The sequence below is a fragment of the Neophocaena asiaeorientalis genome, unplaced genomic scaffold, assembly GCF_003031525.2.
Source record: "Neophocaena asiaeorientalis asiaeorientalis breed wild unplaced genomic scaffold, Neophocaena_asiaeorientalis_V1.1 scaffold220, whole genome shotgun sequence".
Lineage (NCBI taxonomy): Eukaryota > Metazoa > Chordata > Mammalia > Artiodactyla > Phocoenidae > Neophocaena > Neophocaena asiaeorientalis.
Window position 1 is genome coordinate 8,734,395 of NW_020174042.1, and position 25,512 is coordinate 8,759,906.

The window sequence follows — 25,512 nt, forward strand, 5'->3', positions numbered from 1 at the left end:
GGAGGAGATTTAATTAAAGCCAATTGCACATTAGGTTTTCACAACTTAGAAGAGCACCAGGCCTGGAACCACAAGAAGGTTGCTTAAGAAGCATTGTGTTTGTGACAGAAATAAATAAAAGTTGTAGACCCAGACAAAAAAGTCTCAAATCTCCCCACAAATGATATCGTGGTGTAAGGGTATGAGATGGCGATTTAGGGCAAGGAGAGGGGGTTGGACAAAATGTACTAGTGGGTTATTTAAGCATCTCCCTGCCTTACACACCTGCGAGCTTTTTTTGTCATCTGGCTATATCTCCAAAACTTTCATCTTGGTGTGTAATCTAATCTTTCTGGCAATGGATTGGTAAAAATCAAACTTTAACAGTAGTGCCTATTTTGGTTAATGAAGAAAACAGAATTCTGCTCCTCTGAAACAGTTCCAAGCTTATCGGCGTGTCTTTCTGGTATGAGGATTACCTGCATACCCCAGAGCCCTGGCTGAGAACATAGAGACTTGCCTGCGGCCAGGATGCTTCCCATTTGGTTACCAGGACATTTCCAGTTTGGCTGCTAAAAAGCCAAACATCTTTCTCATGAGCTGTTCCCTTGAGATGCCTGAGTTGGCTCTCAGAACTGAACTTCACATTTTCCGTTGTGTTGTCAGTTAACAAAAGAGTGGGCTCACCCCCATCTAAAAGAGGCTCTGAAAAACCTGCATCTGATTTAGTGTTCAGCTAACAACTGTGTACTTCTCACAGGTGAAAGTCACGTGAACTGGGGGCACTCGTGCTGTTTACACAAACATATATGGTTACGTGTGTCAAACGGCAACACTCCCTCTGCCACAAGGACAGAGTTCTTACAATGTGTTTCAGATGCCAGCCCAGGATACCTAGGACGTCTCCACCCCCAATGACAGCATTCTGTGGCAGAGGCAAGGATGGCCCATACGAGTGGCAAGTGGCCCTGGAGTAGGGAAATGTTTGCCTTGCCACAAAACTATCATCTGGCGACACAATCCTTTTCTTCTTTCTTGTTTTTTTCTTTTTTTTTCTCTTTTTCCTTCCTTCCTCTCCCAGTATCGGCATCTGAGGCCATCGTGTGCCCTCCCACTCCCATCCTCACCCCAGACACAACCCCACACCCCCTCCTGCCTCCTCAACTTGGAACTGCTCCCGTGGTCTTGTTATTTTGCCCATGAATAAGCCTCAATTTTATAGCAGAAAAAAAATGTACTGATATCAAAATCTAATGCTGTCTTTGAAATGAATTAATAAGCATATAAAAAGGAATATATTGTAAAGAAAAAATGTGCGCTGTCACCACACTCTGAAACACCTTGGACTGAAGCACAAATAAATGAAGGGAAAGAGAAGGAAGGAACGTCTGAAATACTCAGGGCAAGTACCAGAACAGGTACAGACAGGTTTTAAAAAGTCGAAGCCTCCCACAAGGCTTGCTGTATTGCTGTATACCACATTAAGATGCCACAGCTGGGGCCTCCTTTGTAGATTTTACTGAAAGGGGTCTCAGGCCTTAATTCTTCCCTCTGCACCCTTGGTAGTGAAAGCAGTGAGGTTTTGTGAGTTTAAAGCAGGAGTCATCATTTCTACCTCTCCCTCAGAGTCCCCACTCTCCCTCAGGGCCCTCAGTTGCTTTGCTGAGGGACAGAACCACGAGTGGGGGCCAGCAGACGGCACCCCTACGATGGGACCTGGTTTTGGGAGTCACTTGGATTAGGTACAACTTGTAGGTTGTCTCTTGAGGCCTTACTAGGGAAATCTTTCCTTAAATGGTCTAGAACTGCAAGTCTGATATTTTGTCATGGGGAAGGGTCATTCCCCTGAGGCTTCTGCTTTTATTATGCTCTTATCCCCCTCACTAGGAAAACTTGTAATAAGTCAAAGATCAAATCAAAGACACCCCTCCGGGGCTTCCCTGGTGGCGCAGTAGTTGGGAGTCCACCTGCCAATGCAGGGGACACGGGTTTGTGCCCTGGTCCGGGAGGATCCCGCATGCCGTGGAGCGGCTGGGCCCGTGAGCCATGGCCGCTGAGCCTGCGCGTCTGGAGCCTGTGCTCCGCGGCAGGAGAGGCCACAGCGGTGAAAGGCCCCCGTACAGCAAAAAAAAAAAAGACACCCCTCCACCTCCACCCCAAGACACAGCCTACAGGCAGTAGTTGAGTCCAATGGTTAGGGTAGAATATCCTAGAAGCAGAAGGCCTAGCTGTGTGACCTCGGGCAAGTTACTTAATTTTCCTTCTCTTTTAACGAAAATGAGCACAGAGAAACCAACTTCTTGGGCTTAGAATGACAGAAAAACAACACAAGGTATGTTACATGCTCATCAGCAGTGCCTGGCCCCTAGAGACGGTCGCGTGAGCCCTGAGCTCCTTCTATCCTTAAATGTGAAGCCTTTTATGAGAGGATGTAACTAAGCCAGGGAAAAGAGCTTTCACACTTCCCTCTCCTGTGGCTGGTGTGGTCAGATGGGGCCAGGTCAATCAGCAGCCAGGAGGGGCCCTTGCCCTCAGAGGGCCTTATATATTATCTCTATCCCTGGAGTTAGAGGAAATTATGCAATACAACGTAGAGCGAGTGTTTTCTCACTCATTGAGCTGGGTGCCTAGTCTAGAGCAACATCATCTGATACAACTCATCACAGCGATGGAAACCTGTACTGTCCAATAGGGCAGCTATTAGCCACACAGGGCCGCTGAGCGCTCAGAGTGTCGCCAGTGTGAAAGAGGAACAGAAATCCTAATTTCATTTCATTTCAATGACTTTTAATTTACTTAGCCTTGGTGGTTAACGGTAACCATATTGGACAGTGTAGCTCTAGAGATGCATCCATAAATTCTGATAAAATGTCTTTTTATTTTTTATTTCTTCTTTTTCAGGTTCCATCTTTGTATTTTTCATTTTTTTTAACACCATTGATGGATCCTCCTAAGTTTCTTATATTTTATCTTCTTTTTTTCCACCTCTGTTTCTTTGTTCTTCCTTCTGGGACGTTTATTTTCTAGTTTAACTTTTCTATTAATATTTTTGCTTTTTTGGTTAAGTTTCAGAAGTTCTTCTTATTGTCTGGTTCTCATATTGTTTCTTTTAAAAAGAGTTCCTATACTTGGTTTATGACATATTGTATTACTTTTTTCTTAGGATTTTTGGGGGTTTTTTTCTTAAGTTTTCTTGTGTTCTGTGCATTATTTTCTCTCTTTCCTCTAGGTTCCTTGATTCTGCCTCTGTTATGTCAGCGATATTCCTTAAATGTCTGATGATCCAGGGCTATTTGCTTATATTTAAAACTTAGGTGTTAAAGTCTGACTGAAAGCTTTTTGTGAGGCCAGCGCATCTCAACTGGTGGAGCTCCCTTTAGGTCATCAGGTGACAAGCCCACGTTTTTTTGTTGTTTGTTTTGTTTTGTTTTGTTTTGTGGCACGCGGGCCTCTCACTGTCGTGGCCTCCCCTGCTGCGGAGCACAGCCTCCAGACGCGCAGGGCCAGCGGCCACGGCCCACGGGCTCAGCCGCTCCGCGGCACGTGGGATCCTCCCAGACTGGGGCACGAACCCGTGTCCCCTGCATCGGCAGGCGGACTCTCAACCACTGCGCCACCAGGGAAGCCCAAGCCCACATTTTTGATGGTGATCCTTCATGTCAGTATTGGGAGCTCTTTTGTCTGAGGCCATTTGGTTTCCTAAGAGAAGTCTCCTTTAGTCTCTTGCCTGTGATCGGCCAGGGCCAGTGGTGTGTGTCTGTTTTCTCATGTTCTGAGAACAAAGAAGGTTAAGAAATCTGGATCTCCCACCTCTCCATATGACGTCTTTCACCATATCCTCCCGTTTTCAACCCACATCTGCCCCTTCTTCTCTTCTCTGCTGTGCCTAGTGTCTTCTACCCCAGGGATGATCTGGCTCAATGTCTCTACAAATAAGCCTCCATAACTGCTGGGTATATGGGCAACTTCATCCAGACCTCTATCAACCCTTAGCTTTTGGCTTCTCACCTTCCACAGTTCCTGATGCCTTTGAGACTCGACAGGTTCTGGGTGATAAGTAAGCTCTCTTCTCACCTGTCTCCCCTCTGCTGACCCTTAGAATGGATAATTTGGGTCCTGCTCTGTCTGTTACTACTTCTCTCGCAGGTCTCTGTCTTTCAAAGATTCCCCCAAATCTCTCTTCTCCTCTTATGTTGGCCCTTGTAGGTTGTATTTCCTTTTTTGTCACCTTGGTGAGTTTTTTGGAGGGATAGGAGATAAGCACATATGGCCAAATTCACCATGTCTAATAAGACACCTTTGTTTTTAAAATCAAATTCAAGTTCTCTACACAGCTTTTATCCATTGACTGGCCCCACTTATATACCCACTCTTGTTTCCCACTATCTAGTCATACAGACTTTTAACTCTAAGCAAATGCCACACCCATTCCCAACTTCAATCTTTTGGTCACATTGCTTTCTTCACTTGGTATCACTTCCATATTTATTGAATTAATTTGACCTCAAATATCACTGTCCTCATGAAGTATTCAGTGACTGGTTCAGCTCATAATAACATTTGTTTTCAAATTCTTCTAACATCTATGTCTTGTACCATATATTCGAACCCTATTTATTTCTTTATTTAGGCAGTCATTCTTTAACTTGTTTCTAAAAGTTTTTTTAGGTGGTTTATTAGGGGGAATAAAATATAATTAACCATTATAATACAACTAATATCATAACTAACACACATTACAAGAGTATAGGAAAGAAAAGGGACAAGCCAGAGGAGACACGTAAAGTGGAACCAGTATAAGAGCACACACTATCATGTATTGAGTCCTACATTTTTGGTGGGTGGACCTTAAAACTGGCTTGAGTTTTCTAGTAGTCAATACAAACGGGGAAACTAGTCCACTTATTCAAATATGAGCACCCAGACAGAATCTACCTTGAGAAAGTTAAATTATCAGCCTCTGCCCATTGTCAGGAGAATAATAACTGCTCATGCATTGAGTTTTCACGGAGACCCCATGTAATGAACAGCATCCTCAACTACACCAACTCAGAAGAATCAAAGATGGACTCCGTGAGACTACGGTGAAAGGGTCATTAAGCTTTCATGGCTAACACGGCAGAAGAAAACTATCACATTCTTTCGTGAAAGAATATTTGATATTCTTGTTAGAAATGACACTGGACCGCCAGGCTAACCCAGGATAGCATGTTCACTGGCACACCAGCAGTCTCTCTTGGGCAGTACTTAAAACTTGGGTTACAGGCCTGGGTGATCGCTTGTCACATAAATCCCTGGTTTCCTTTGAATTTCAGTTTCCTTGCTTGTAAAATGGAGATACAGGTCCCTGCCCATCACTCAGGACTAATATGAGAATCGACTGAGTTAAAATCCAATACTATTAAAATTTTAAAATATTAAACAAATGCAATGTATTATTATCTTCTTATTGTCTATGAGTTTTCCTGAAGTCTAATGATCATTGTGAGAAGCTGTACTGTCAAACCTCACATGGTTTGAAGACGCTGTACCCATGCCACACTACAAGGCCTTATAACACACCGGGCTGACCTGTGTCCTGACGTATAAAACAACCTCCCACTCAGCTCTGAATGCCCTGAACCTAGAACAGAGAACCTAACACAGAAGATGCTTGGCACAGGCAGAAATACAGTCAGTCAAAACGGCAACAACATAGTGGGGAGAGCATCAGAGTCCTTCCACATACTCTATCTCATAATACGTACAACAACCCAGAGAGCTGTGTGTTATTCCTCTCAATTCACAGAAAAGCTAAGTGAATCTTTCAAAATTCACTCAGTAATTAGTGGGGCACTTCTGAGTCCTAAATTTTGTTCATCATCTACCAAAGACTGAAGAATTTGTCTAACCAGGGACTGTATGGTGAGAGATCAAATGGACAGGGAAATTCTGAGTCTTCCATTATCTATAACAGACACACTCATGCACACACACAAACACACAAAACATAAAGGACCCATCACCACCCAATGGCTCCAGGAATAATTGTGACAGGCACAAAACAGTAATAATAAAATGAAATCCTCCTTTCCGGGGATGAGCTGAGCAAGTTCTTTAAATCTGGTTTAAAGTAAGATTGAGGAAAAGATGCTTTATGGAATCTTTGTTTAAAACCTTAGAGTATAAAGTCCTTTGTTCAGAGTCTGTCTCATGCCCCAGGAAAAGAACATTGTCTTTCTTGAGCTTTGTATAAAATCCCTAGAGTGGAAGCCCCTTGGGTGTCAAACAAGCCACTTACAGCATCTCAGGTTTGGGGGTGGAGGGAAAAGAAAGCCGTTTCCCACAACTACCAGGCCCAACACATGAGTTGCCCCAAACTACTGAGCACTTAGGAATCGCTCAGCTCATGGGTTACCGTGAAAGGCATCAAGATGCGGAAGGTAGAAGGCGAAATCCATTTGGGGCAGCCTAATTTTGCTTCATAGCCACTGCCCGCACTACTGATAGAGTGCAAGACCCAGGGGTAGAAGGTGAACAGCATGAGATCTCAAGGTGGAGTTGCTAAGACTTCTGGTACTATGGCTAGCTAGTATTTAAACCACACACAGACACCCTGAAAACCTCCCAAAATGCTGATGACTGCTTTACCCTTTAAAAGCATCAAAGAATCGATCATTATCAGGCCAAATCTAAATGAAACCAGAAACCCAAGAGAGAGCTGTGATTTGAAGCTCTTGGTTTTGGGGGCATTTGCTGAACCTGGCACAATTGAGCTCCAATTTTTATAGCCCCAGGAAGCACTGGGGAAGAAGATGACACCTAGGAACCACCCAAGGTGGGAAGTCTAGTATAAAAGTGTGACCCATGAGGCTGCCCCATTCCTCTCCCAGGGAACATCAAAGAAAAGTTGCCTCGGTGCTGAGCAGAGCAGGGGGAGGGAGAAGCATCATGGAGAAGTTGTACCAACCAGCCTGCCCTCAGTAGTGTTTGCAGCCAAACGTGCAAAACGTCAAGCTGTGAATTTAGTTAAAAGTGCTCCAGGGACTTCCCTGGTGGCGCAGTGGTTAAGAATCCGCCTGCCAATACAGGGGACACGGGTTCAAACCCTGGTCCGGAAAGATGCCACATGCCTCGGAGCAACTAAGCCAGTGTGCCACAACTACTGAGCCCATGCGCCACAACTACTGAAGCCCACACGCCTAGAGCCCGTGCTCCACAACAAGAGAAGCCACCACAATGAGAAGCCTGGGCACCGCAACAAAGAGTAGCCCCTGCTCGCTGCAGCTAAAGAAAGCCCACACACAGCAACAAAGACCCAACACAGCCAAAAATTAATTAATTATTTTTAAAAAAGTGCTCCAGATGGACAGTGGCCTCAGATGGCAGAGAAAAGTACAGATGGTCTCTGAAGAAACTCCCTCATTCTAGGCCTCAAAGAATTCCCACAGATACTTTTCTAAGGGCAAAAAGTAACACAGTAAAAAATAACCAAGCACACCAGGACAAAGGCATCATGAGTGAGAGGCAGCAGAAACAAAGTCAAGGTGCCAGGCTTTCGTTTAGAGCCTACAAGGTCTAGTACCGAAGAGCCACATGGACCACATCCAACCACACCAAGACCTGAGAACATCTGAGCCAAAAAAAGAACAGAGCATTAGAACAGGGAATTGTCTCCAACACACAGCTTCACACTGGTCGACTGGTAGCTTGATTCCCTGAAATTTAAAATTGCTGGAAAATTAAAGATGTGCTTTGGGAGGTTCTTCTGTCCCTTTCTTTGTTCCCCTGCTGTTTTCACTCCCACCTAAATCGTGAGAGAAGCTGCCACATTCCTTATATTTCCCACAGCCAGCAATCCTCTGCTCCTCCTTAAATGATCGACCCACCTCCTTTCTTTAAGTAACCTGCCAGAGCCTGCTCTTAGTGCCCCAAGACCTGGAAGGCTTCCCTCATTCATGACACCCTCAAGATTAATCTGGCCAAAGTTCATTCCATGGAAACTAATGAGTTTTCTGCCAATCTGACCAGCTTGGCTAATGGTGATCAAAAACCATCTTATCTACCTCAAGATACTGACAGTCTTTTCTGAATAACCATTTTCTCTTCGTGAGGTCTGGTTCATACTCCCTCTATTTTCTCGACCCCGACAATTTTCACCAGCACTCAAGTCAACCACCCATGGCACCACTGGCCCTCAACCTCTCAGAACCAAGCAGGGCTCCCTGGTCTCTTCCAGCCGTCCCCTTGCAGCTCAGGGCCCTTCTACCTCCCCACTGCTGAAGCGACTGGGTACTCCATACCCTGCCCCTTCACCTCTCTTTAGCTGATTTCTCTAACCAGCCTGAGCTCCTGGCCCATCACTGTAACACTGCCCCCCACTGGGGGAATCTATGCTAGGTTTGCTAACCTCTCCGCTGAGACCTGAATGCAAAAATCTAAGGCAGGAGGACTCCAGGCAGAACAGTAAGCAGGTACAAAGGCCCTGAGGTAGGGACAAGCTTAGGAGGTCCAAGAAACATAAAAGAGGCCAGAGCCCTGGATGGGGGTGAATGAGGGAGGTGTGGCAGGAGAACAAGAAGCAATACTAAACAGATATATACCTGTGAAAACACAGCTTAGGGATTGGCACTAGCACATGTTCATTAGACTTGTATTTCCTTTCCTTCTCTGTACAATGGTATCCAAACACTCCCAAGTTTCTTGCATTGAAAGTACAGTCAAATGTGGCAGATCACACAGGGACAAAAGACTAGGACAAAGCCTTGGACTTCACCCTGATCCCATGGAAAGCTGGCAGAGAGTTTCAAGCAAGGAAATAGCTAGTCTGAACCAGATTCTTAGAAAATCATTTTGGGGGTATTCCCTGCTGGTCCAGTGGTTAGGATTCCGGCCTTTCACTGCCAGGGGCCTGTGTTTTTTTCTTTGTTTGTTTATGTTTATTTTTTATTTCTTATTTTTTTCTTATTAGTCATCCACTTTATACATATTAGCGTACACATGTCGATGCCACTCTCCCAATTCATCACACCAGCACCGCCGCCCCCGTAGCTTTCTCCCCTTGGTGTCCATACATTTGTTCTCTACTTCCATGTCTCAATTTCTGCTCTGCAAACCGGTTCATTTGTACCATTTTCTAGGTTCCACATATATGCGTTAATATACCATATTTGTTTTTCTCTTTCTGACTTACTTCACTCTGTAGGACAGTCTCTAGATGCATCCATGTCTCTACAAGTGACCCAAGTTCATTCCTTTTTATGGCTGAGTAATATCCCATTGTATATGTGTACCACATCTTCTTTATCCATTCGTCTGTGGATGGGCATTTAGGTTGCTTCCGTGACCTGGCTATTGTAAATAGTGCTGCAATGAACATTGGGGTGCATGTGTCTTTTTGAATTATGCTTTTCTCTGGGTATATGCCCAGTAGTGGGATTGCTGGGTCATATGGTAAGGGCCTGTGTTTGATCCCTGGCTGGGGAGCTAAGATCCCACAAGCTGTGTGGCACAGCCAAACAAACACAAACGAACAAAAACATTATTTTGGCTACTGTGTGGAGAATGATCCATGGGAGTGAGGCTCATTAAGAGATTACTGCAGGGAGAGAGCCTTAGGCTAGGATAGTGGCCCTCATAGCAGTTGAACTAGAGAGAAATGAGTGGACAAGGATATACTTTGGACATAGAGCTCACTGGACTTGCTGATAAACAGTATACATCTCACTGCCCCAGCCACATCCCTAGGGTCTCTGGCTTCCCACTGACAGTATCTGCATCTCTGGTCTTAGTCTTTTCCCCCAGAACCTTAGAAGTCACCCTGCCATGTGCCTACAGCAGGCAGGAAGGCCTGGGGAAGTAATACAACCCTGCCACCTCCACTAATGATCCTAAGTTAGTTACTCTTATATTTGACATGTCAGTCCCCTGGCTCCCTTGCACCCTGGGTTGGCTAATTCTGAAATGTGAGTGTCCCGAATTTCCCCATGGGACTGTGCTCCAACCTTCCACTGTGTTTAGTGCTCACCCGCTGTTGGCCACCTTCCCGTGGACATAGGGCCAACTCCAAGCCCTCTGTAGTCCTCAAGTGATGAGGGCCCAGGTCGCCTGAGTGGCTGCCTTCATTCTCCACCTGGAGGGATGCCCCAGTTCTGCAGGAACAAAAAGCTTCACCTACTTAAAACATCTCCTCCTCCCACTGCCAGACCTAAAACTTCAATAGAATCGCACCTCTGTTTTAGGTAGTCTCCAAATGCCCACAGAGGAATGGGACCAGGGTGCCGGGCCAGGGCACATGAGCTCATCAGCCACAGGGATCCACCACTTCTGGCTGGATTAGAGGATTGGCAGCAGAGATACCAGTGAAAGCAAGAAGAGTAAACACTCAACATGAAAATAGTGGTGATCTCTGGGTGGGGGCCTGAGAGGGATTTTTTCCCCCCTTCTCCTTTTCAAATTATCTAAAATGTACAATGTATACGAAAAACAGGATATCCCTAAGATACTTATTAATTATGAAGGGGAAACCATAACTTGACAGTGGAGAAATCTGGCAGACACCCCTTAATCGCGTGATAAAGTAACTGCTCTAGTAATGGCACAAACAGACCTTATCTGCCTCCTGATGGGATGCCCTGGGTAGAGTCCTGTGGGATCCCACCCTGTCTAATCATGAAAGGATGTCAAGCAGCCCAAATTCAGGGACTTCCTACAAAATAACTGGGCTATATTCTTCGACAATGTCTAGGTCATAAAAGATAAAGCCAGATTGAGGACCTATTCCAGATTAGAGGAAACTAGAGACCCAACAGCTAACCCAAGGTGCGATCCAGAAAAGGACATCAGTGGGGCAACGGGGAAATATGAATAAGGTCTGTAGATGAAATAATAGTACTGTATCAATGTTAACTTCTCGATTTGATCTTTAGATTGGTCATAATTTTAGGTAATACAGACTGAAGCATTGAGAAGTAAAGGGGCATCGTGTCTGCAACTCGCTCTCAAATGCTATTATTGAGGGGGTCTGGGTGAAGGGAACACATTGTATATAATTTTTCCACTTTTTTATAAGCCCAAACTTATTTCAAAATAGTTAAAAAACAAAATGCGCATTAACTTTAAAAAAAATTTTAAAGAACTTTTCAGAAAGAAAATGTGTCGATGTTCATAGCCTGTGCTACGAACCCATGGGATAGATTTTTGCTGTCAGCAAAGTTCCCAACAGCTGGGGAAGAACAAGAAACAAAAGCCCCACCCTGCTCTCCCGAGCTGTCAGAGTGCCAGACACACACAAAGCTGGCTCTGAGGGGCTTTACTGAGAGATAAGTGCTGATAAGGCCTGCAGGTCATCTTCATCAGCCGCCGGCCGCCCAGCTAGCTGAGAGGAGGCCAGCCCTTCCAGAGCTCTGTCCGACATAAGCCAGAGCAGAGCAAGTTTCTTTCAAGTCAAAAGCTGCAGCTGGTGCTCCCCCCTGGGTACGAGCAGCCCTTCAGCGGGGTGCCCGCCAGAGTGGGGGCACTGCTGGCGCCCCTTCCCAGAGAGGCCAGGAGGTCACAGCCAGAGTCTCCTTCTGATTTACAGGGATGGCATTCTGTTTGGATCTGTTCAGGAAACTGAACAAAATCCCCACATCACTTATAGTAAAAAGATAAGCTACAGAAACTAACCAGTGACCTAAACCTGCATCTCTCTCATCAAGTCCAGTGCAGAGTGGACCTGGGAGAACGTTTCCTTTGCCAGCCTTTGGGCAATGCCCACCAGGCCTGGGTGGATGCTGCAGCCTGCTCAGTGGCCACTGACCTCTGACACTGCTTGCTATAGAACAGAGAGAGGACTGATTGCCTGGGGACCAAATTCTCCGTATCAACCACGAATGGTTTTCCAGGCCAGGCTGACTACATTGTAGCTGTCCCAGGGAAGTGTTATATTGAAACACTGTCAAGTGTGTGCCCGGTCCCGCTTTAAGCAGAGGCTGGAGCTTGGCAGCTAGGTGGGACCCTGGACAGACAGACCCCAGCTGGATCAGTAAGAGCAAACAGATGCTGTGATCACAACAGACACAAGATGTTTCTCTCCCCCACTTTAATTGGGGCCCCTCATTATGCAGCCCAGAGGTGTTTTGTTTTGTTTTGTTTTTAACTTCTAGAAGATGTACCAATGAATCAAACCCATTCCAATACCTTGCCATCATCCTGAGAAAGAAGTGAATGAACGCTGAGGCTGAAGAAGTCTCTAGGGCCAGTGAACCGCCTCTGAGAGGCGGCCGCTGGGGCGCTAGCATGGAGACACAGTGCCCTCGTGCGGTGGCTCTGGGCACGACCCTCGTGGCCAGCATGCCCACCGTGGCCTCTCACTCCTTGCCTCAGCCTCGTAAAGGTATGGAAGTTAAACTGTAACCATAGCTTGCTTGTATCACAACTAAGATTGGTGTATGGGCAACTGGTCAACCTGGAGCTGGGAAGAACATTCTAAATGGGGATTTAAAGCCATAGGCTTAAGGTCTGGCTCTAGAACTCTGGACAAGGTGCTGGAATTCTCTGTTCTCTGAAAAGGGAGGAAAATAAGTTAAAGCTGTGTTGTTTGCATCACAGTGTTGTTGTAAAGACTGCATAAGGTAATGTGTCTGGTATCGGCTTTACCACTCCACACACACAGCAAGATAGTAACCGTGTGGTTTCAAAGGGATTTTCAACAAAACACTTCTCCAACTCCAGCTTTCAGGCTCACCAGTAATCTTTTGGCTGTAAGGAACAGAGGCCTCTCCACTCACCTCCATGAGGCTCCAGGACAGGGTGGGGTTTTGTGCCGTAGCACTGGAGTGGGCGCTGGTGAAATCCAAGGACAGACCCGGTCCTTCAACTGCAGTGGAGGCCTAGCCTCTGTTGAGTGTCCACTTCGCTGGGGCCTGTACCACATCATGGCCTATGCCAAGTGGCCCTCCTCCACCTCACTGCTTTGTCGTGCTCCTGGCTCCTGGCTTAGAGAGGCTGTGTCTCAGTTCAGAGTATCCTATCCCGTTCACATTCACACATAACAAAACACTGCCACTGTCCTCAGCCTCTCCGTGTACAACCCCCACACTCCCGAAAGAGAAATGTGTTTAGCCCCTCTCATCTTTTAGAGCCGGGCCACTGGCCTCACTGTCCAGCCTACAGATGCACCACATCTAGGACCAGAGAAATAGTGTGACCTTGTATAAAATATGCTTGTGCCTTTCTGCAGGACCATGAGTCAAACAGTGGGGTGATATGGGCCAAGACTCAGGTAGAAGGTGCGGAGGGTGAAGGCCTCACCCCTGTCTTGGATGCTAACGTTGTAAGCTTTTTACTTTGATTTTCATTGAGTTCCAGGAGCTACAAAGGCACCCTGAGAGCAAAGCTTCATGACTGTGAAAGATGGGGCTCCGCTGCACCTCACGAAAGTTCTGTGAGCCTCGGAGAGACAGACACCTTCCAGGGAACAGAAGGCGCGGTGGGCAGCGGGGAAGCTTTGATAGCCGGGAGCGGGGCGGGCCTGCCTTCCGGCGCCCCCTAGAGGAGCAGCGCCTCGGGGAGCTCAGCCAGGTGCGTTCTCAGCCCCTCCAGGGAGGTGAGAGGGCAGACGGAGCTTCTCAGCCCCCCAGAACCAGACCTGAACCCTCCGCCCCTTGCAGTTTGCATGCATTCACCGCGGATAAAAGATTCCGATTCATCAAGATCTTTTTCTAAATCCCATTCTTTCCATTTCGTTTCCGCTCACACACACACATAAAGAAAATCAGCAAGCTCTTCTGTGCCCAAACAGTGGCTCGCCTTTACTTCCAACTAGATGTGAAAGAAGCACCTGGAGCAGAGGCCGGTGAGGCCACGACTGAGAGTGGGGACTCCTTACACTCTGTACCCTGGGCGCCTCGCTTGCCTCGCTCTAGTCCCAGACCTGTTTCTCAACCACCTTGACCAGCAGAAATCTCCAGGAGGCTTTTCACAGCACCGGGCCCTCTTCTCTGTGGTGCTTGTCATAGCTGTAATTCTACCTTAGTTTCTGTAGTGATTTGGCTGTCTGTCTCCCCTATTGGACCATCAGCTCCAGAACAACTTACACTGGATCTCCAGTGCCTTGCTTACTGCCAGGTATATATTAGACACAATAAATACTTGTTGACTCAATGAAAAAAAGAAAAGAAAAACTCAGCAAGATGACAAAGCCTCCGGAGTAGGGTCAGAGTCACGACACTGCGACTCCCAGGAGGGCAGACCCCATTCGGTGACTCTAATGGCCCCCCAAACAAATGTTACCCAAAATGTCCTTTCCAAGAGAGAAAGACCAGGCAGCTTCCTCAGATATATTCCTCCACCCAGCACATGTTTATGGAGCACATGCTGTAGAAACACAAAGTCTTGAGTATATAAAAAAGTTGAGTGGACCCAGTTTCTGCCCTTGAGGGTAAAAAAGCCAAGTGTATAAATGTCTAGAGTAGAAAAGAGGAAAGAGATGACATTTGTTGGCTGCCTGTCATGAGCCAGGTACCGGAGGCTTCTCCTGGCTGCATTATTTCACAACAATCCAACTGCCACATCCTCTTATCTTCATTTTGCAGATAACTGAGTATGAGAAACTAAATACTATTTAAAATTCACACGTACCTACCTCTAAACCTTGTATTTTTGTGTGTGGCATCACATAGAAGAGGTGTCAAGTGATAAGAAGGTCCTGAGTGAGAAGAGAGAATTTGAGATAGGCTTTGATGTTAGGATTTCTACTGGCATAGATGTTAGGGATGTCTGACGAGAAAACAGCAGGGTCTTAGAGCAGCTTACAGCAGCTTACAGCATCATGTCTCAGCCTGAGACACTTCACTCTATGTCCAAACCCTCCCCGCCTCCTCCCAGCTGATGGGGTCCCTAGAAACACTGCTTGGATCTGTTTGGTCTTGGGTGGTAGAGGGCCTGCTGCTTCACAATTGCTGGGGGGAGAAGGGGTTAGTACAAAACTCAGATCCTGCAAGAATGTGAAGCGGCCGGCCTTTCACACATTGATGGTGGGAATATAAAATGGTGTAGCCACTTTGGAAAACAGTCTGGCATTTCTTAAAAAAATTAAACACATACTTAACGTAGGATCCAGCCCCTCTACTCCTAGGCTACCCAAGCCTACCCAAGAGAAATGAAAATATATGTCCGTCCACACCCAGGAAGTCTCAGAAATGTTTGGGGACAATCAACAGTCACATTCCCTGACAGGCAACACCAAACAGGGAAACAGTAGAAGGCAGTTTGGGAAAGTGAGCCTTTCAAAAACGCCATCTCTCCACATCCTGAACCACCCCAGGGACATACAATCTAAGTATAATGGTGCATCCATTGTCTTTCTCTCAAATAGAAATTCTCAGCCACAAAGTCTTTTTTCCTCTTTAGGAATCAACTCATGCCTTGGCCACCGATTGACACTCCTACCCATACTCACTGCACTGTGGTTCATGACCATAAGTCATCTGGGAAATAAAACATCCTTCCCCAGTTAGTTCATGTTGGGACCCTGCCCATATTATCTCTAAGTCTTGTTGAACATGCACCCATTGGCCAGCAGGGCAGGTAATGACTAGATCTCTACAGGTCCTTCTCAGCTATAGTAAACTTCCCAGCATGCACATGTGATCCTACTGGGGGTGTTCAGTAAAGCACCTTCATGTTCAAGACCATGCTGTAATAGTTCCGGTCTCAGTTCTAACACTTAAGGTAGAACGCTGGCCGTCTGCTTAACTTGTTACTTCAGTTTTCTTATCTATAAATTTAATATGAGACCTTTTGGGCTGGTTGCCCTAAAGTGCTGATGCTATTAGTGTGGCAGCTCCCTCTCCCTCAGCTACTCCTCCTACCTTCATAATATTGACATCTTCTATTGACATCTCTTGATATGCATCAGCGGTTTTGCTTCATTACTGTGGGAGTAGGCAGAAGTTTAGGTTCAGGTCATGCAAATCTGGCCCATTTCAGACACTACCAACCTGTCAAGCAGTAGAATTAGAATAAATTCCACACACCCTATACTATGGGCTAAGGAACAGGCTTTACTGGGTGTCTTAGTCTTCTCAGCTGCCATAACAAAATACCACCTACTGGGCAACTAAACAACAGAAATTTATTTCTCATAGTTCTGGAAGCTAGAAGTCCAAGATCAAGGTGTTAGCAGGTTTGTTTTCTACCGAGGCCTCTCTCCTTGGCTTGAAGATGGCCACCTTCTCCCTGTGTCCTCACATGGTCATTCCCTCTTTGTGAGTATCCCTGGGGTCTCTGTGTGTCCAAATTTCCTCTTCCTATAAGGCCAGCAGACAGATTGGATTAAGACCTACCATAATGGCCTCATTTTAGCTTAATCACCTCTTTAAAGATTTTATCTCTAGTCACATTCTGAGTTCCTAGGGATTAAGACTTCCACATATGAAATGTGGGAGACACAACTGAGCCCATACAGCTGGGGAAACTCAATAGGAAAGAGCAGCATTGTTCCCATGAGGTGAGCTCCAGGGCCACACTCTCTGCTGGAGACGTGGTGTGGGTTTGCATTCCAGGGGAAGGTCTCCCACCTCGTTGCCTTCTGTTATAGGGAAAGCACAAGAGGAACCAGCTCAGCGAAGGGATGTGCAAACCACTTGGGCACCAGTATGGATTTGGGTGCCAGAGTTATATGGGAAAGCTAACTGCCCAATACCTAGGGACCTTGGGAAGTTGTAGCCATTCCAACCAGTAGAGGGGAAGAGGCTAAGGATCCTGTGGGAGACTAAGTTTGATGCAGCACCTCCTGCCAGGAGAGGAGACATCCCAGAAAGCTCATTCTCCAGGCAAAGCAGAGCAGAGTCTTAGGGTCACTTTGAACAATTCTGCAACTTGTGCCAGGTGGAAGAGGAGAGAAGACGACCACGGAGATGCTTCAACTGTCTTATTTCCCTTAATTCTACAGACTGTGTGGGGCAAATTCATTGCTTAACCTTACAAATGTCCTCATTCTCCTTATACAACAACATCCTCTAGACCTATCTGAAATAAAATAAATTAGAATTAAAAGAATAGGGACTATTAAATGTAAAAAAAATAAATAAAATCTTCTAATCTAGTAGTCCGCGCTTTAAGTCATTATCAGACAAGCTGGGAACAATCGGGCAAAAGAAAAAGAGGAAAATGTTGATGACTCAATAGCTATAGAACAAGCTGAGTGTTATTAGCTAAGAATCATCTCCGAAAAACATATGCTGGCCCAGACAGTTTCAGAGGCAAGTTCTTTCAAACCTTCAGGGAATTGAAAATGCCTTTGGTTTTTAAACTGTTCTGTAGGATAAAAACAAATGGAAAATGTCCTGGTTCATTTTACTAAATTAACACAATCCTGATGCCATGGTTGGTGGGAGGATTAATTGGCAGACATGTGCTGGAGCAACCAGGGAGGTAAAAAAAAACTAGGGTGTGGTGTCATAAAGTCACATAAAGAAAGTGTTCCGAGAAGAGTATATGGGTGACAATCACAATAAGAAACTGAACACCGGATTAGCAACATAAGGGTCAGTGCTGTCCTTGACAAGCATAGTCTCATTGGAGAGGTGAGAACAAAGGCTGATTGGAATGGGTTGAAGGGAAAATGTGAGGTGAGGAAGTGGAGACAGTGACAAAGGAAAACTCTTTTGAGAAGCTCTGTGAAAGGGGACAGAGAGAGGAGGCAGCAGCCAAAGGATGACATAGAGACAAGGAAGAAACATTTTTTAATGGCACATGCTAGAGCTTGTTTGTGAGAGTGATCCAGGAGTGGGAGATTAACTGATGGTAAAGAAAGGAGTGGAGATAATTATAGGAAAAGTGGGAGGGAAACCAGAGGACCAGTGGTCTTGGATAAGAGCAGGGACCTTTCATCCATAGTAAAAGGAGGAAAATAGAGAGCGTGGACATTTAGGAGGGTGCAACTATGAAATGCATAAAGCTTTTGCAGTAAGAATATTTATTGAAATATTGTTTATAATAGGAAAAAATAAAAAACAAGCTAAATGTGAAAAGAAGCATTGGCTAAATGTACCAGAATGCTATGCAGACATTAGAAGAGATGTTATATACCCACAGCTAACATTTTACTTAATGATAAAGACTGAATTTTCCACCTAAGATCAGAAACAAGGCAAGGATGCCTGCTTTCATCACTCCTATTCAGTATAGTATCAGAAGTCCTAGACAGTACAATAATGCAAGGAAAAGAAAGTCATACAGACTAGAAAAGAAGAAATAAAACTGTTATTTCCAAATGACATGACTGTCTTTGTAGAAAATACCAAAGAATCTACAAAAACATTACTAGTACTAATAAGTGGCTTTAGCAAATCCGCAGGATACAAGATCGGCACACAAAAATTAATTGCATTTCTCTATACTAGCAACGGATGATTGGAAACAAATTCAAACATAAAACCATTTATAATTGGTGGAGGGAAAAGAGAAAGAAGGAGAGAGTTAGGTATAAATCTAAAAAAAATGTACAGGATCTGTATGCTGAAAACTGCCCAACTGTGATGAAAGAAATCAAAGAAGATCTAAATAATTGGAAAGACATAACATGCTCATAGATTATTAAGACTCAGCTCAGTAAAGACGTCAATTCTTAAACTGATTTATGAGTTTAACACAATTCCTATTAAAAAATCCTAACAGGATTCTTTGTAGATACAGACAAGCTAAATCTAAAATTTATATGAAAAGGCAAAGTAACTAAATCACTAAAATGATTTTTTTAAGTATTACCTGATTTTAACACTTATTATGGGGACTTCCCTGGTAGTCCAGTGGTAAAGAATCCGCTTTCCAATGCAGGGGACGTGGGTTCGATCCCTGCTCAGGGAACTAAGATCCCACATGCCTCGGGGCAACTAAGCCCTCACGCCACAACTACTGAGCTCACGCGCCTCAAGGAGAGAGCCCGTGTGCCGCAAACTACAGAGCCCATGCACCCTGGAGCCCGCGTGCCACATCTAGGGGGAGAAAAATCCGCAAGCCACAACTAGAGAGAAGCCTGCACACCACAGACAAAAAAATAAAAGAAAGAAAAAAGGACTTACTATGGCTATAGCAACAAAGATAATGTGGTATTGGCAGAGACACAGACACATAAATCAATGAAACAGGATAGAATTTTCAGAAATAGATCCACAGAAGGATGGCAAACTGATTTTTGACAAAGATGCAATAGCAACTCAATGGAAAAGGGTCTTTTCAACAAATGGTATTTGAACAATTGGACATTCATAGGCAAAAACATGAATTTCAACCTAAACTTCACACATCATACAAAAATTAACTGAAAGTAGACCATAAATTGAGATGTAAAACTGCAAAACGTCTAAAGGAAAACAGGATAAAATGTTTGTGACCTAGGATTAGGCATAAAATTTTTAGATATGACACCAAAGGCACAATTCACAAAAGAAAGTTTGGATCCATTGGACTTCACCAAAATTAGAAATACTTGCTCTGCAAAAGACCCTGTTAAGAGGATTAAAAGACAAGACACAGACTTGGGGGAAACAAAAAACAATGCATATTCTACAAATTCACTGGGACACTGTTGAAACCCTAAGTTGCCAAGCAAGATCTCTGTGCTGTGAGGAAGCTCAAGCCACATGGGGAGGCTTCAACTTACAGCCCCAGCTGAGGTCCCAGCCAATTGCTAGACGCTGTCACTTCCATCCATCAAACCGCCCAGGTGAGGCTTCATGCATCTTGAAGCAGATACAAGTCTTTTCCACTATATCCTGTCTGAATTCAAAACCTGCAAAATCCACGAGCATAATAGTTTTATGCTAAGTTGTGGGGTATTCATTACACAGCAATAGTAACCAGAGCAAACGGGTACTCTTAGTTCTCTCTGAAAAACATACTGACTCGTTGGGGGGATTTTGAAACTCCAAAAGGATTCTGCATTCAGATTGCTTTTAAATGTCAAGTTCTCATTTCCCTTTAAAGAAATAAAATATATATGCTGTAATTGACGCATTATATTGTGTGATTTATGTAAGAAAGTAAAGTTACAATTCCAATCAGTGGACCCATATTTAAAAGAAAGGACTTGGCCCTACATCAAAAGATTGGCAAAGAAATACACTTTTATATGTTTTAAGTTAAAATAAAATGTTTAATACAGCAACCCTTTGACCCAATAAATTCACTCCTGGACATAAACCGAGGAGAAATGAAAACATATGTTCACAAAAGTACTTAGGCAAAGATGTTCATAGCAGCATTTGTCATGATAACCCAAACTGGAAAACCAAATGTCCGTCAAGAGAAGAGTGGATAAACAAATTGTGATATGTTCCTACATGAAATAATACTCAAAAGTAAAAAGGAGTGAGTGAGATAACACGGGTGAACTTCACAGACATGATACTGAGTTAAAGCAGCCAGACACAAAGGAACCCAGACTGTATGATTTCACTTATATAAAATTCTAGCACAGACAAAGCTAATCTATAGTGATGGAATTCAGGAAACTTTCTGGGGTAATGAAAATGTTTGATATCTTGATAAGATTGTGGATCACACACCTGCCATTTTCAAAATTGTACAGTTAAGATTTGTATATTTTAATTATGTAAATTTTACCTAAAGAAAATGGAATTTTAAAACTCAAGTAGGGGCTGGGAAGAAAATGAAGTTATAGATGAGGCAAGAAGAGCAAAATGTCGATAACTGTTGAAAAGTATAATGAGGGTGCCTTAAACTATTGTGATTGCTTTTGTGTGTGTTTGGAATTTTCCATAATAATTTGTTAAGTTAAAATGTTTAAGGTATGTGTTATCCTCCAGGAATCCCAGGTTTAACCAGCTTTTTTTCCCTGCCCCAGACAGGGGCCTCTGCTGCACAGATTCCTATGTGCTCTCTCCAAAGGCTGAGTCACAGCACCGGCATGAGGTTGGCACAGGGGAGCTTTTAAAACCACAGCCAGAACTGGGGGCCTACTGCTCTCTGACACATATTCTAACACTTTAAAAATATCTGCCTTGTTTTATAATTGATTCATGTCTTGATACATCATTACAACTTTAAGTGAAATGTGATATGATATAACAGAAAAAAAACCCATGAATTTTGTTATCAGACAGAGCTAGGGTCAAATCTCAGGTCTGACATTTATGTATGTCCCTGAGCTTCCATATCCTTACCTGTAAAAAGAGGGCAAAAACTGTGCACAGACCGCTGTTGTCTCTCCATTTCGGTTACCCTTTTTTCACAGTAATACAAGTCTTGAGATTTTCATGTGGTGCCACAGAATGCCAGCCTCTCTTACAGATAAGTGTGGCCCTGAAACTAAGGTCTGCCCATGAGAAAGAAAAGAATATATCATGTGACAGCTTCTAGGAATCTTCCTTAAAACAAAACTGGCATACACTTGTTCCTTTTTTGTCATCCCTTTCTTCCATTTTGCTACCTAAGTGTGGATGTGATGGCTGGAGATTCAGCCACCGTCTTGGACACCTTAGAAATAGAGTAGTAATAAGCTGGCAGGAACCTGGGTACATTGAGATAGACACCCTCATAAACCAAAGATCAGAGTTCCTCAGCATCAGCACTGTTGACATTTGGGGCCAGGTAATTCTGTCTTGGGTGGAGGGAAGGGGCTATACTGTTAGGATGCTTAGAAGCACCCCTGGCTTCTACTCATGAGATATAGCAGGGGTATCCTACTTCCCTGACTTCAGGCAACCAAAAATGTCTCCAAATATTGCAAAAAGTTCCTGGGGGAGAAAATCACACCCACGGTTGAGAACCACTGCTAAAGATGAAGGTATAAATTTATACAACTTTTCTACAAACGACTTAGAAATAAGCATTAGGAGTTTTTTTTAATGTTTAGACCTTTTCCTCCAGAAACCCTACTTCAAAAAAATAATCAGTAAAGTTATACACACATGAATAAAAAAGACAACCTCATTTAAAAATGGGCAAACAGAAAAAGTAGCTTCAATATGACGTAAGAGTAAGAGGTGGAGATCATGTTCCTCCCCACAAATACACCAGAAATACATCTACATGTGGAACAACTCCTACAGAACACCTACTGAACGCGGGCAGAAGACCTCAGACCTCCCAAAAGGTAAGAAACTCCCCACGTACCTGGGTAGGGCAAAAGAAAAAAAGAAGAAACAGAGACAAAACAATAGGGACGGGACCTGCACCAGTGGGAGGGAGCTGTGAAGGAGGAAAGGTGTCCACACACTAGGAAGCCGCTTTGCGGGTGGAGACTGGGGGTGGCGGAGGGGGGAAGCTTCAGAGACATGGAGGAGAGCGCAGCCACCGGGGTGCGGAGGGCAAAGCGGAGAGATTCCCGCACAGAGGATCGGTGCCGACCAGCACTCACCAGCCCGAGGGGCTTGTCTGCTCATCCACCGGGGGGAACGGGGGCTGGGAGCTGAGGCTCGTGCTTTGGTCAGATCCCAGGGAGAGGACTGGGGTTGGCTGCGTGGACACAGCCTGAAGGGGGCGAGTGCGCCACAGCTAGCCGGGAGGGAGTCCGGGAAAAGGTCTGGAACTGCCAAAGAGGCAACAGACTTTTTCTTGCCACTTTGTTTCGTGGTGCGCGAGGAGAGGGCATTAAGAGCACCACGTAAAGGAGCTCCAGAGACTGGCGCAAGCCACAGATATCAACGCAGACCCCAGTGATGGGCATGAGACGCTAAGGCTGCTGCTGCAGCCACCAAGAAGCCTGTGTGCAAGCACAGGTCACTATCCACACCTCCCCTACCGGGAGCCTGTGCAGCCCACCACTGCCAGGGTCCCGTGATCCAGGGACAACTTCTCCGGGAGAACGCACAGCGTTCCTCAGGCTGGTGCAACGTCATGTTAGTCTCTGCGGCCGCAGGCTCGCCCCGCATCCGTATCCCTCCCTCCTCCCGGCCTGAGTGAGCCAGAGCCCCCGAATCAGCGGCTCCTTTAACCCCGTCCTGTCTGAGCGAAGAACAGATGCCCTCAGGCGACCTACATGCAGAGGCAGGACCAAATCCAAAGCTGAACCCCAGGAGCTGTGAGAACAAAGAAGAGAAAGGGAAATCTCTCCCAGCAGCCTCAGGAGCAGCGGATTAAATCCCCACAGTCAACTTGAGGTACCCCGCATCTTTGGAATACATGAATAGACAATGAATCATCCCAAATTGAGGAGGTGGACTCTAGGAACAACGATATATATTTTTTCTTCCCTTTTTCTCTTTTTGTGAGTATGTATATGTATGCTTCTGTGTGTGATTTTGTCTGTATAGCTTTGCTTTTACCATTTGTCCTAGGGTTCTGTCTGTCCGTTTTTTTTTCTTTCTTTCTTTTCTTCTTAGTATAGTTTTTAGCACTTGTTATCATTGGTGGATTTCTTTTTTGGTTTCGTTGCTCTCTTCTTTCTTTCTTTTTCATTACTTTTAATTTTTTTTAATAATTATTTTTTATTTTAATAACTTTATTTCATTTCATTTTACCTTTTTCATTCTTTCTTTCATTTTTTTCTCCCTTTTATTCTGAGCTGTATGGATGACAGGCTCTTGGTACTCCATCCAGGTCTCAGGGCTGTGCCTCTGAGGTGGAAGAGCCAAGTTCAGGACATTGGTCCAATGAGACCTCCCAGCTACACATAATATCAAATGGCAAAAATCTACAGGAGATCTCCATCTCAACACCAAGACCCAGCTCCACTCAACGACCAGCAAGATGCAGTGCTGGACACCCTATAGTAAACAACTAGCAACACAGGAACACAACCCCACCCATTAGCACAAAGGTTGCCTAAAATCATTATAAGGTCACAGACACCCCAAAACACACCACAAGATGTGGACCTGCCCACCAGAAAGACAAGATCCAGCCTCATCCACCAGAACACAGGCACTAGTCCCCTCCACCAGGAAGCCTACACAACCCACAGAAGAAACCTTACCCACTGAGGGTAGACACAAAAAACAACAGGAACTACAAACCTGGAGCCTGTGAAAGGAGGCCCAAAACTCAGTAAGTTAAGCAAAATGAGAAGACAGAGAAACACACAGCAGATGAAGGAGCAAGGTAAAAACACACCAGACCTAACAAATGAAGAGGAAATAGGCAGTCTACCTGAAAAAGAATTCAGAATAATGATAGTAAAGATGATCCAAATCTTGGAAACAGAATGGAAAAAATACAAGAAACATTTAACAAGCACCTAGAAGAACTAAAGAGCAAACAAACAATGATTAACAATGCAATAAATGAAATTAAAAATTCTCTCGAAGGGATCAATAGCAGAATAGCTGAGGCAGAAGAACGGATAAGTGACCTGGAAGATAAAACAATGGAAATAACTACTGCAGAGCAGAATAAAGAAAAAAGAATGAAAAGAACTGAGGACAGTCTCAGAGACCTCTGGGACAACATTAAATGCACCAACATTTGAATGATAGGGGTCCCAGAAGAAGAAGAGAAAAATAAAGGGAATGAGAAAATATTTGAAGAGATTATAGTTGAAAACTTCCCTAAAATGGGAAAGGAAATAGTTAATCAAGTCCAGGAAGCACAGAGAATCCCATACAGGATAAATCCAACAAGAAACACGACAAGACACATACTAATCAAACTATCAAAAATTAAATACAAAGAAAAAATATTAAAACCAGGAAGGGAAAAACAACAAATAATATAAAAGGGAATTCCCATAAGGTTAACAGCTGATATTTCAGCAAAAGTCTGCAAGCCAGAAGGGAGTGGCAGGACATATTTAAAGTTATGAAAGGGAAAAATCTACAACCAAGAATACTCTACCCAGTAAGGATCTCATTCAGATTTGATGGAGAAATTAAAATCTTTACAGACAAGCAAAAACTAAGAGAATTCAGCACCACAAAACCACCTTTATGACAAATGGTAAAGGTACTTCTCTAGACAGGAAACAAAAGAGAAGGAAAAGACCTACACAAAAATATCCAAAACAATTAAGAAAATGGTAATAAGAACATACATATCAATAATGACTGTAAATGTAAATGGATTAAATGCTCCAACCAAAAGAAATAGACTGGCTGAATGGATACAAAAACAAGACCCATATATATGCCGTCTACAAGAGACCCATTTCAGACCTAGGAGCACATACTAACTGAAAGTGAGGGGATGGAAAAAGATATTCCATGCAAATGGAAATCAAAAGAAACCTGGAGTAGCAGTTCTCATATCGGACAAAATAGACTTTAAAACAAAGACTATTACAAGAGACAAAGAAGGACACTACATAATGATCAAGGGATCAATCCAAGAAGAAGATATAACAATTGTAAATATTTATGCACCCAACATAAGAGCACCTCAATACTTAGGGCAAATACTAACAGCCATAAAAGGGGAAATCGACAGTAACACAATCATAGTAGGGGACTTTAACACCCCACTTTCACCAATGGACAGATCATCCAAAATGAAAATAAATAAGGAAGCACAAGCTTTAAATGATACATTAAACAATATGGGCTTAATTGATATTTATAGGACATTCCATCCAAAAACAACAGAATACACTTTCTTCTCAAGTGCCATGGAACA